Genomic DNA, 12194 nt, shown 5'->3' with positions numbered 1-12194 from the left:
AGTTACTTGCAGTATCTTACGTTTTACTTGAGGTTTATATTGAAGTAATTATAGATTCTTATGTGATTGAGTACAAAGGGATCCCTTGCACACTTTCCCCAGTTTCCCCAATGGTAACATCTTGGAAAAATATAAAGTCCTATCATAACCAGGATATGGATATTGATACAATCCACCAATTTGATTCACATGCACCAGTTTTACTTGAATTCATGTGTGCATGGGTGAAGTTCTATATGGTTTTGTCAAGGTTTGTGTTTTCCTCACCACAGTCAGGACACGGAGCACAGCCATCACTGCACAGATCTCTCCTGTTCTTCCCTTTTAACCCCACCTACCTCTGTTCTACCCGTTTCTTGAGATTCTGTCAGCCACAATTGCAATACCTATGTTTTAATTCTCCAAGTAGGTTGTGGGCATATAGATTTCCACTGCATGTGTATTGCACTTTTTTAAATACAAAGGATATTTCCTAACTAAAACAAAAGAAGAAGGAGGAGAGAGAGAAGGTAGCTCCAACACCAGGCCAGCCCTGTGCAGCCATATGCTGAAGCTAGGGTAACCTAGAGTCCAGGTTTCTAACTGGGGTGAAACCCAGGGGGCTCACTGGCAGGTCTGGTACTTGAGAAGTGGGGTTTGGGTGCTCATTTGTTTCTAGGACTCACAAGATACTAAGCACTGTCTGAGTCAGCTTCTGGGTGTTTAAGGGGAGCCTGGGTCGTGTTACCCTCGACCTGTCTTAGTGTGTGTGAGTGGGCTGCTCCCAAATTGGAAAAATCACAAAGAACACATTAAAGTGCTCAAGGGGGGACAGAATGACCTCTGGTATCTGCTGAAGGTGCTTGAGAAAGACCTGCAATTGCAGACAAATGACTTCTGGCACAGTGCTGGAATAGAGAATACTGGTTTCAAAGTCTAGTAACTTTCTTCTAACTGGAGGTAAAAAATGCTGGGGATTTTGTTGTAGCAGATAGATGGATAATGAGGCCCTGTTACTACCTGTCTCTGCCAGGTGCAGAACAGACAGGTGGAGTCCTGGCTTGCTGTATAATCCCCACAACCTTAACCAGGCAGCTTTAACCTTCTTTGCCTAAATTCCTGTATACATTTGTTATGAATTTCTTAGTTTTGGGAAGAGTGGGGTGGGTAGGGGGGCAGAGACAGATTCAGGTGTTAATATACACTAGCAGCTTGCCTGGGATTACACACCTTATTCACAAAAGCTTCTTACTGGGAGACCCAGAAATGTCCCCCAAAGAATGGTACCGTGTGCCAGCAAGGCCACTGAGGCATGATGGCTACCTGCTGTGGGACAGAGGCAGGAGCAAGGCAAGCAGCTGCATGGTCAGGTGGGGACAGATTGCCTACAGGATCACTTTCCAGAGGACTGGGGAAAAAGAGCTGGGTTTTGGCAGCTTATGTTTCCTGAAAGGCTCCCCGCTCCAGGGGAGAAATACCATAAAGACCCAGAAGCCAGGTTGTCCTTCTATTACACTAATGTCAGTGCTGCTAATAATAAAACCAGTGCTGAACACAGACTGGGAGTATTCACACGAGCCACGCCCTTACCAAGGACTCTCTGGGTCCTAATAACAATAAGACTAGTTATTTTTATTCCTGCATCAATTTTACACCTAGAGTTATAGAAACACAGAATAGTTAAGGAACTTGTTCCATGTGACCCTTGAGAAGCAGAAGAAGCCAGGTGTGGTAGTACAGGTTAGTAATGTCAGTACTCAGGAGGCTGAGACAGAAGGATTGCTGGGTGAGTCTGCTGCAAGTCTGGGCTGCACAATGAGCCCTGTATCAAAAACAAACAAACACACAAAAAAGCAAACAAACAAACTAGAAGTGGAAGAAGTGATGTCAAGATTTGAATCCAGGGTCCAAGCAACCTACCATCGGTATACAATAAATCTCCCTTGGAAAGGCTAAGATTCAGGGGCAAGTCCCAGGAGAGGAATGGGAAGCTACTGAAAGTCACTAAGGAGAGGATCACAGGCAAATCTTCGTGGAACACTACCTCAGAGCCATCTCAGGCACCCGCCTCATCATGTCTGAAAAAAAAAATCTTGGTTTTATAGCTGTTTGGATTTTTTTCTTCAGCCTCTTCCTCACTTTGCAAGCTAACATTTTGGTGAACTAAAATTAAGCCTGCTTTAGAGAATGAGGCAACTCCCTTCCTTCAGGCACAAGGTGAGGCTGCTTGCCCACACAGGAAGCAGTCTTTCTCCAACACTGCAGACCCACTAAGTTCCATCTTGTCCAATTCATCTCTGTCTCTCCATTCCAACCCTCACTCTGCAAGGCTGGATCACAGCACATTGCTAGGCCCTCAAGACAGACACAAGTTCCAGTGGACCTGAACAGCAAGTGTCTCCAAACTTGGGTGCTATGTTTGGGCTTCCCAGGTCGTACCTGCTGCTCTGGAACTATGTGGCCATTCAGTGCCAGACCTTGGCACACTTCCCTCCCTCCTTTCCACAGATGTCATGGAAGGAAGATGGGGCCTTTGCAGCCAGGTAGTTCTGGTTTATGCCTCGGCTCTGTCAACTTGTCACCTAAGTGAGCTGTCATGTGCCAAGCTCCTGCCCTCTTTGAGCTGAGGTTGGTAGAGGAGATTGGGTGAAAAGACATCAAAGTTCCCTCCATCTCCTACTGCAGCACTCACAGCACCAGGGCTGAGCTGGCCTTTATCTCCCCAAAAGAGATGGTAGCAACAATCTTCCTCTTTCAGTGGATTTGTCACGAGGTGGCCGGGTAGGCAGCAGGCTGAGGAGCTGCTGAGCGTTCTCTTGGCTGTGCTGAATTTGCTGGGCCCATCCCTTGACGTACTTCATGTGGAGATAATAAGCTGCCCAGACACTGTTCCTTGCCACAGAAGACAGCCTTTGTTCAGAAAACATAGCTCCTGGCAGAAAGAGGCCCCTCTACCTGGCTTTGCTGAGTACAACTGCATTCCCTGGCTTGCCAGGCTGGGTTCACTGTCTTCTACATTTCAGTGATGTGGCAGAAGTGACCCACCTGGTACACCCAGTTTGGAAAGGCCTATATAGGAGTCAAGGGTGCAGCCACGCGGAAGGGTGGCTCCTTCCTTCTCCCTGCTGGAGAGAAAAGCCTTTCCCTCTCTCCCTAGAATCAAGCAAAGGATTCAGAACTGAATCAACCTATTATTTAATAATGTAATTACTGGGAGGAGAAACTTAATAATTCAACAAGTAGACAATGAGAGTCTAGAATGTGCCAGGCCTTATTCAGGGAGTTCTGAACCATGCCAGCCCTCCAGGAGCATGAGGCTGCAGGCAGAGGGAAGCAGGAGTATCGGGTGACCAAGGAGGGCCACCAGGCTTCCCTTCTCAGTTCTCCTGCTGCCTCTGAGCCTCCTGCTACAGGCCACCCTCTCCATCACATCCTGGGCTCAGACTGGCTGTTTCTTTCCTCACTGACATCCGAGATCTAGGAGGTCATGATCTCAAATAGGTTAACTGGTAATTCACGGGGAAACTCCATGTTGTTTCCTTCAAAAGAGGGCCCTTGGCAACCTGGAACTCTACCTGGATTTCTCCACTTCAACAGAATGCATATTAATTGTGTCTGTGAAGTAAGAATCAGGAAATGTCTTTTATTACTGGCATGGATCACTCTATCCATAACTTAGGACTTTGGGATGCTGTACATGCATTATTTACTTTAACTCTCAGAATAGTCCTGAAGGTGTTTGTATCCCATTTTACAGACAAAGAAACTAAGCCACAGTGAAATTAATTTGTCTTCAGTCATATCAGTTTCAAGGAGGTAGAAAGTATTTGAATTTAAGTGCATTTGGCTTCAGTGCTACTGCTTACTCAGTTCACCAGTGGTTCTAAACTCTCTTTTCATTAAAATGCTTCCCACCACAACTATGACAGAGCCTTTATAGAATTTTTTTCTGGAAAGTCTTTCCCCATGAAATTTCAATACCATGATTCTGTTGTGTCTGTTTAAATAACGTGGCCCTTTGGAGGATCAGAAACAATTATATTAACTAAAAAATTTTTCAAGAAATAATTTCATCCCCTAGGAAAGAGAATGCCTCTGTTGAGAATGCATGGGTTGTACTACTGGTTCTCAAAATGGTTCCTGGGGTAGGAGAGGGCAATGCTCAACCACAGCCAAAGACCAGCAAGGGCAAATCATCTGGACCATTTCTCTGAGGACTAATGTTTTCTTTCGTGTAATTGGTAACTTGTGGTTTCTGTTTCTAGACCCCTACTTTCCGTCCCTCATAACCACGTCCTATGGGAAGCATCTGGTCATATTTGCCCAAGTCTGGGTTGGTTTCCTTTGCAACTAGTTTTATTTTGTGAAAACAATGTCATAGTGTATGGTAACCATCCGTGAAAAGTCCTTGTCAATAAATGGAAGAATTGTGACATACTCATCTCTGCATCCCAGAAGCTAACACAGATGCTCAATAAATATTTGTGGAAATATTCCAGCTTCTCCCGCTTCCAAGCTATATGACGTAAAGCCATTGACCCTTTCTGAGCTCCAAGGGCCTATCTGTGAATCAGAAATAATAACACTTACTTCACTGGACAATTGTGAGGGTTAAATGGGCTGTGAAATGCCTAGCACAGTGGTTCACATCTAATAGGTCCTCAACAAATGTCTTCTCTCACCCCTGAAGTGGTTTTTGCACCCTTGCCTTTTCTACTGTGGTTGGAATTCAAACAGGCAAAGAATTCTGTGCTTTTTATTGACTCATGGCTCGTTTCTACCAGAGTAAAATTGGAAAGCAGCGGAAGTTGGAAGACATCTAGGTATATTCCTTTTATGATGGTAAGTGAAGGCAATCCAGTGACAGAGGAAACAGGCCCCTAGTCCAGTACCTCAGCTTTTTGGCTAACCAGTCTGCTGAGGCATGAAGCTGAAGATGCAACTGTCACAGAGCAAGTCCTGTGATTTGGTGATCGAATCCACCAAAGGTAATGACACCAACCTTTCCATCTGGAAATGAACGAGGCATTCAGTTTGGAAATACCTAACTGGCCCTGTGATCATTTCCACTGCATACACAGGACTTTGCAGCAGCACTGCTCTGAGGACGGGGGGTAGGAAAGTGAGGATCACATTAACGGATCCCAGAAGGGCAATCACATCTGGAGCAATGGTTGGCCTCCCTCTATAGCCCTTCCCGACAGGCCTCTGTGAAGGGCAGCGGTCCACCCTTGGCTTCCACACTTGCTGCCTTGTCATTGTTTCCCAAAGCACAGGAGGCTGGCATCAAATGTGTTTCCCTCACAGGGCTCCTTTTTGAAGAAAACAGGGAACCCATGGCTTCAAAGCTCTATCTGACACTGTTGGGATTTCATCTCAAGTGAAATGCTCCCTCTGTCTCCCTGAGAATATTCTTGTGTTCATTTGGTCCAGGAACATCATACTTAAACAAATGCTGAGTGCTGGAAGATGGGAGTGTGGTGGCTGCCAAGTATGCTGGAGGTTTGGACTCAACCTAGATGAACGTGGTCTGAAACCAGGGCGAGGCTGTTGTGACCACTGCAGTATCACTGAGGACGGTTACACCTCAGAGCAGGAGCAGGACTTCTGCCTGGAGCAGACTCAGCCTTATCTCCAGTGTAGAGGACAGTGTGGTGTTTCCAAAGGATGTGCCAGGCAGATCTGACTCCAAACCTCAGCTTCGTCACCTCACAGCTATGTGTGCCTTGAAAATGGAAACATTGCATTCCTATCTCATAGAATTAAAAACACATAGAGTTTCATAATGAGATAAAACATACAATGAGCATAGCACAGATACTAACCTGTAGGAGAGTTCAAAAAAATGTGTATTCTTGCATTAGCTGATACCATTAGTGCATATGTGACAATACATTCTCAGCATCAGAAGGATTATTTACCTTGTTATTCATACAGGACCCAGAATGTTCTATTCAGTATTATTTCTCCACTAATCCTAAAGAAAAATATATCTACCCCAGTTTCTTTGACTTCTCATTATTTCCATCACCTGCCAAGAGAGACACTTCTGATAGGGTCTGAGCACTAGGTAATTTGTGACCACTCTTTATGAGTAGCTCTGGTTAATTGTAACTAGTGTGTCATCTTAGTTGTAGTCTTGTCTTCAATGAAAAGGATGCAATACAGAAGTGGAGCTTTCTGATTGCTGTACGCATAGATGCTGTCACACAAGACACCAAAGGATGGAACGAAGAAGCATTATTGATGTTCTGTTAAACTTCTGAAGAGGTAAAATATGTGCATGGAAATATATGACTGAAATGCATTTTTAAAAAAAAGAACAGACACAGTAGTAAATACTTAAGACCAAACCAATGTCACCAAGCTCTTGCCAGTAGAGAAAAGCAGATATGGGAATTCTATGGGCAGACCGACTTGAGTTTGGAATTTGAATCTCAGGGCTGCTGTTTCTTATCAAAGTATCCTTATTAGGAGAAAAAGCCTCAGTTTATTCATCTGTAAAATTGGGATACTCCTATGATAGTAAGATAGCATGGTGAATACCTGGGATAAAGTGAGCACTCCATAAGCTGTTAGCTTCCTTCTTCCTTTTTCTCATTTTCATTTCTGTTCTGGATATCAGATATTGCTTTATTTGCTAATGAGTTATAATTAACAGTGGGTGGCTTTGATCTGTCTGTCGCTGACAGCAGTCCCCTGTATACATATGTTTGTACGTCATCAGCTGGAGATGCTCATGCAAAAACCTTCAATGGGTTTTCACTTCTTAGGCAGCAATCACAAGAAGTCCTAACACTTTCCCCTGACATCCCCAACTTTCTTCCAACAGGCCTCAAGCTCTTCTGGAGCCTTCTGTCCAACCACTTTTCCGTTTTAGTGCTCACACTAGCGGCAGCCACCTGGGTACGAAGAGAGCTTCACTCAGCCCCGGGGCTGCTAAGTGTGGCATGGGAGGCTTTCCAGCCCTACCTTAAAGCATGAGGAGGGGTTTGCTAAATAGGATGGGGGAGGATAGGAGGACATCACGTGCCAAGGCCAGGGGCTCCTTGGGGCAGCCAGGCTTAATTCTGGGGGAAATCTCGTTCCTTTGCCGTGGAGCCTGCTCCCTGTTCACTCTTCCATACTGGGTTCACAGCGAGTCCCTCCCTGTTCCCTGGGAAGTCTGCACTCAGGATCTCATCTCTGTACCCACAGTTTTAAAGTGTGATTCTTGTGGGACCTCAATGCCTTTCAGAAAGCTAGTGAGGTCAAAACTATTTGTTTTAATACCATGCCATCAGTTAGTCCTTTCTTTCTTATCCTCTAGGAGAATTCGGTGAAAGTTTCCAGATAATGCAGAAGCAGGTGCATCTTCTAGTAAACCAGTGAGTAAAGAAAGTCACCAAACTGGATAGTGATGCCACTCTATTGTTGCTTATTTTGGGGAAAAATCAATTTTCATAAAAATGTGTTATTAACATTAATATAAAGACTTACTATTTTGTGTTAAATAAGTTGCAAGTTACAGTGTTTACTTGGCTTTCAGTGCTAATTACTGTGTGACAAAACTCAATGAAGAAACAATACATGTAAACAAAAATCCCTCAATATTATTGAAGGGTAAAACAGGGTCCTGGAACTAGAGAACTGCTGCTTTGGGTCAGACTCTGAAGAAGGGAGTGAGAAAACAAAGTGTACTCCTTTGCAAATTTTGTCTTTTAAGGGGGGAAGAGGCCTCTGGGCAGCCTACCCTTGGCTGAATGCTTCTGTTTAAACCCAGTGTTTCAGGTCACCATCTCTCCTGTTTCCTCTGAAAACTGGTCCAGTGGTTCAATGGCAGACCATCCCCACCCCCCCACAGGAAAGCCCTGCACCCCCACCCCTTGATGTGATCCTTCCCCCAGCCTCAGGGAGTTGTATGGTCAGGAGGCTTTTATATAAGAAAAGGTGGGTCCCCTAAACAATTCAGTCTCCGACTGGCATTTTCCCTATTGTCTAAAGATGTTGAATATTTTAAGGAAATGTGTGTCCTGGCCATTTCTGTAGTTGAACTGTCTATTCAAGTTCTTTGTCCATTTTTAAATTATGTTGTTTGTCCTCTTGTTGCTGAGTGTACTCTTTATATATACTGTATATGCATGCCTAAACAGATATATGTTTGCAAACATTTTCTCCCATTTTGTGGCTGATTTTTCAGTTTCTTGGTGTTCTTTGAAGCACAAAACTTTTTAATTTTGAAATTCAATTTCTTTTATTCTCCTTTTCCATAAATGCCAAACCATTGTCTAATCCAAGGTCATGAACATTCACATGTATGTTTTTTCCTAAGAGTTTATACTTTAGCCCTTGGATGTAGGCTGACAGTTCAGTTTGAGTTAATTTTTCTATATAGTGTGAGGAAGGATCCAACTTCATGCTCCCATGTGGATAGCCAGGTGTCCCAACACTACCTGTGAAAGCGAGAATTCAGTGCCTCTGTGCCTCAGTAGCCTTGGGGGACTTAAGGGACCACCGAATGAAGTGCTGAGAGGATTTAATGAGATACTGAGGAAAACTCTCTGTGGGATCCTTGGCATGGAGCAGTCACTGCCTATAACTCAAGGAATGGACAGTGGATCTAGAAGAATATGAAGCACTGGTTGTTGCTACTATTACCTGACCAAAGCTTATCTGTCACTGAAGGCCAATGACCCCACTAGCTTGTCACAGTGCTGCCCTATCCCCAAGGCACTGGTTTGCAATCTCTTTCCCTCAAACCCTTTCCTGAGTGGCCTGATAATCTTTTCCCTCTCACTTTCCTTTTTCTCTTTCTTACTTTCTACTTTAATATTTGTATTAAATATTTTTGGTCTTCATTAATTAGCTAATTTTAAATCATTAACCCAGTCAAATGCTTTCTGGCAAGGCGTAGATGATCGAATGAGCCTGTCAATTCAAAAGCCAATTTGAAGACTGTAAAGCGAAGCTCCTAGGGCACTCCTGGGTGGGTGTCAGGGTTGGCTCTGTGCAGGCTAACTCAGGCTGTTTATACCCCCTGGTCCCTTCCCACCCAGGAGGGATATTTTTAAATCATGTCTCCCTCCTCCACGGTGTTTGCAACACCTCCTGACTTAGTTTTCTCTCTGAATCTCATTAGTGTCCCATTTGCCTTCTCTTCCTGATCTCAAAGGCAGGCGTTAAGCAGGAGGAGGCAGAGCTGGCTGGCAATGAGGACTCCTGCTACCTGGCTGCCAGGGGAAGGGACATACAGGGAAGAAGGAAAGGGCCCCTGAGCTGCCATCTTAGGTGGGGCTCTGGTCCACTCAGTTTAGGCCAACAGAGAGCAATGGGATCCTCACTGTGTGCACGAGTGGGAGGCTCAAAGAGGAAGAGCTATTCCTGCCCCAGCTTGCAGAGATGGATGCTAATGCTTGAGTGTGCTGCACTGCAGTGACTTCTGCCTCTTGGCCAGGAAAAGGAAGTAGTGGGGGGAAAGAGCATCAGGGACATCCCCGTAAGAGGGCACAGCATGGACTAAGTAACAGTGAAATCCAGTGTTCAATTATTTGTTCATTGACTCACTTGCTCAACCTGCACTTACTGGGTGCCTTCCGCGTACCGGACATTGTGACATTTCAGGGAACAGTGCAAAGTAGGACCCTGCTCTCAGGGAGCTTATGTTCAATGGGAGAAGTCAGAAACAGACAAACCTGTCTAGTAATGTACCAGGTGGATAAATGCTATATACAAAAGTTCAAACTGAAAGAGTTTCTTCGGGAGACTGGGCCAAGAGGACCGTTCTCTCCCACAAGAGAGTCAGGAAGGCCCTGTCCTCGCTCCACTATGCTGCTCTCCATTGCTCTGGCCTCTTAGCCCAGCTACACTGTGCTCACTTGGATGGTGACTGCCACTCTCTGCTGCTGTTGCTCAGCTGGAAGAGTTTTCCCAAAGACTGGAAAAGGCTCCATGCTTCGTGCCCTGAAGCAGGAATGTGCTTATGGTTCACAAAGAAGCCAGCAGCCAGGGAGAGTTGGTGGGACTCTGTGGGAGGGAGGGGGAGCCCATAAGTCCTGGTAGAAGTAGAAGGGTCTCAAGGTGGGGAGTCCCAGAAGGGGCTGAGATGGGAGTGATGTGACTTGGGGGATGCTTTAACAGATGCGTCCTTGTCTAGATGGTGGAGGGGAAGGAGCAGCAGAGCTACTGCCATAATGCAAGGCTGAGGTGGTGACGGGCCAGTGTAGGGAACAAGGAGGTGGCCAAGGGGGTGGGGACGGGAAAGAAATGATTGATTGGTATAGAAACAGCACAGAGTACAAGGGGCGGAATAGTGGGAAATAAGACTGGACAGAAAAGACATCAAATATGTATGTCTTTCCAAAATTCCCCAGAACTTCTAGAAAGAAGAATTTGCCTATGCTGAGGCTGAAATTCAGCCCCATCCTGTCAGACCTATATCTTTCTGCCTAATAGTTTTGCAAACTGTTTCCTTTCCCTCCAGTGACGTGTATGAATTCAGCAAGCCTCACTCAAGCCCAGCTCTGTGGGTTGCACCAGCGTGGGGATGAGGAAGCTGCTCATGGCTTCCAGAAGATTCCTCTGTCAGCCCTGGAAGCTGGGTCCCCCTGGCTGTGACACATTGAGACAGTGGGGAATCAGGGAGGGAGAGACCAAGACAGACAGGGCCTGAAAAGGAGAGGAAGAGATTGTATCTCCCGGGTTTCAGTTGAGTGGGAACTAGATTCAGTGACCTTTGTGTTTTAAATTTCAAGTCATGATTGCCCATGAGCACGGATAGGAGTGAAGGGGGGACCTTCAGCTCTCCCCTTACCTTGCTGGGCACACTCCATTTTCGTATCTTACAACCTCGTGGGTGTGTGGAAGCTAAGTGACTTGTATCAATCAGATCTTCAGTCAGATGCCTCAGTAAACGCGACCCTGTTTTACTTGACCCTTTCTATGAAAAGCTAAAAGTCTTAAAGGATCTAGGAAGGAACCACGTAAAATTGAGAACCATCTATCCCCATGTGAAGCATTCATCTTTCTTAAATGCACATTCCTCAGGCAGCCAGCAGAGGCATCTTTGCTTTTGGTCTTTGCCGACCTACGGTAGCTGTTCACTACACCTTTGGTGCGCAGATAAATGATTGAGGCAGAGATGATATAAGGTCCAGGCCTCAGCAGGTTTTACTTGTGAGACCTAGAGAAAGTTACCTCTGAGCCTCAGCTCCAGACTGTAAAATGGAAATAATAATATGTACTTTGGCAAAGACAGGGAGGGCTCATCAAATGTGCATGTCTTTCTCACATTCCCCAGAGCTCTAGAAATAAGACAGGGACTTCAGGATTCATTTTTGCCAGTGGGCTGTGTATCACATCTGGGCTGAAGTGTTTAGCAGCCAAACACCTTCCAGTTATCTCTTCCTCTGCTGCAGAGACCTTGGTGGTTTTGAATTCTAGCTTTATACTTACAGTAGAGTACAGCTTTCATTGGCCCAGCCCCTGAGACACTAAGCAGAGAACTCTTCCCTTATCTGGGTTAGATATATAACATGCGCAAGAAGGGTAAGTTGGCTGGGTGAAGCCACTGTGATTCTGGAGTTAACTTACTGTAGCATAATGGACGCTAACAAGACTCATACTTTACCACAGAAGATTGCTCCCAGGATAAGAAATAGGGCTGGACACAAGCAAGTGCACAGTAGGTCTCCTCCAGTACAGAGCTCCATCTCTCCTCTCTCCTTCCTCTGCTTCCTCAGCCTCCTTCACTCTGGTTAGCCTGAACTTAAAATTCCACCCCTCTCTGGGCCACCTTTATCCTCACTTGAAACTTTCCACTTTCCTCAAACAGTTCAGGAGTTTCCTAGTGTTTTGATTTTTTCTGTTCTGCATAGACATGAAGAAAAGCTTCCTGAGAGGGCCCTGAGCCAGTTGCTTCCCTTTGGCCCTCTCTCGACCCCTTCCCAACAGTAGTTCCAGGTCCATGCTGATGTCATGGAGCCTAGAGTGGCCCCAATGCCCATCACTGCCTCTGTAGTCCGGGACCTAATTCTGCTGCCCTGTTGCCAGCATCCCACCACACTCTTGATGGAAAGCAGATCCCTGCTCATCTTGCCCTCCTACCATGGTGGCTGTCACCTTGGTTTCCAGCAGCCTTTGTCACCTACCAGTCCTTCTTACATCTGGTCCCTGAGAAGTTCACTGTCACTCTTTCCTAACCTCCACTTCTTATCCACCTGGTGCAAAAGCCTCCAACT

The 12194-nt window shown here is 45.6% G+C and overlaps 1 protein-coding gene across 18 annotated transcripts in view; it reads right to left on the bottom strand.

The window, feature by feature from the left end:
- Positions 1-12194, bottom strand: part of Tenm4 (teneurin transmembrane protein 4) — a 2788855-nt gene that overhangs the window by 485579 nt on the left and 2291082 nt on the right. The window lies entirely within an intron of this gene.

Source organism: Cavia porcellus, unplaced genomic scaffold (assembly GCF_034190915.1).
Source record: "Cavia porcellus strain 051 isolate PalLab524CR breed Dunkin Hartley unplaced genomic scaffold, mCavPor4.1 scaffold_9, whole genome shotgun sequence".
Lineage (NCBI taxonomy): Eukaryota > Metazoa > Chordata > Mammalia > Rodentia > Caviidae > Cavia > Cavia porcellus.
Note: the sequence above shows the minus strand (reverse complement) of the source record. Positions and strands in the feature narration are given on the sequence as shown.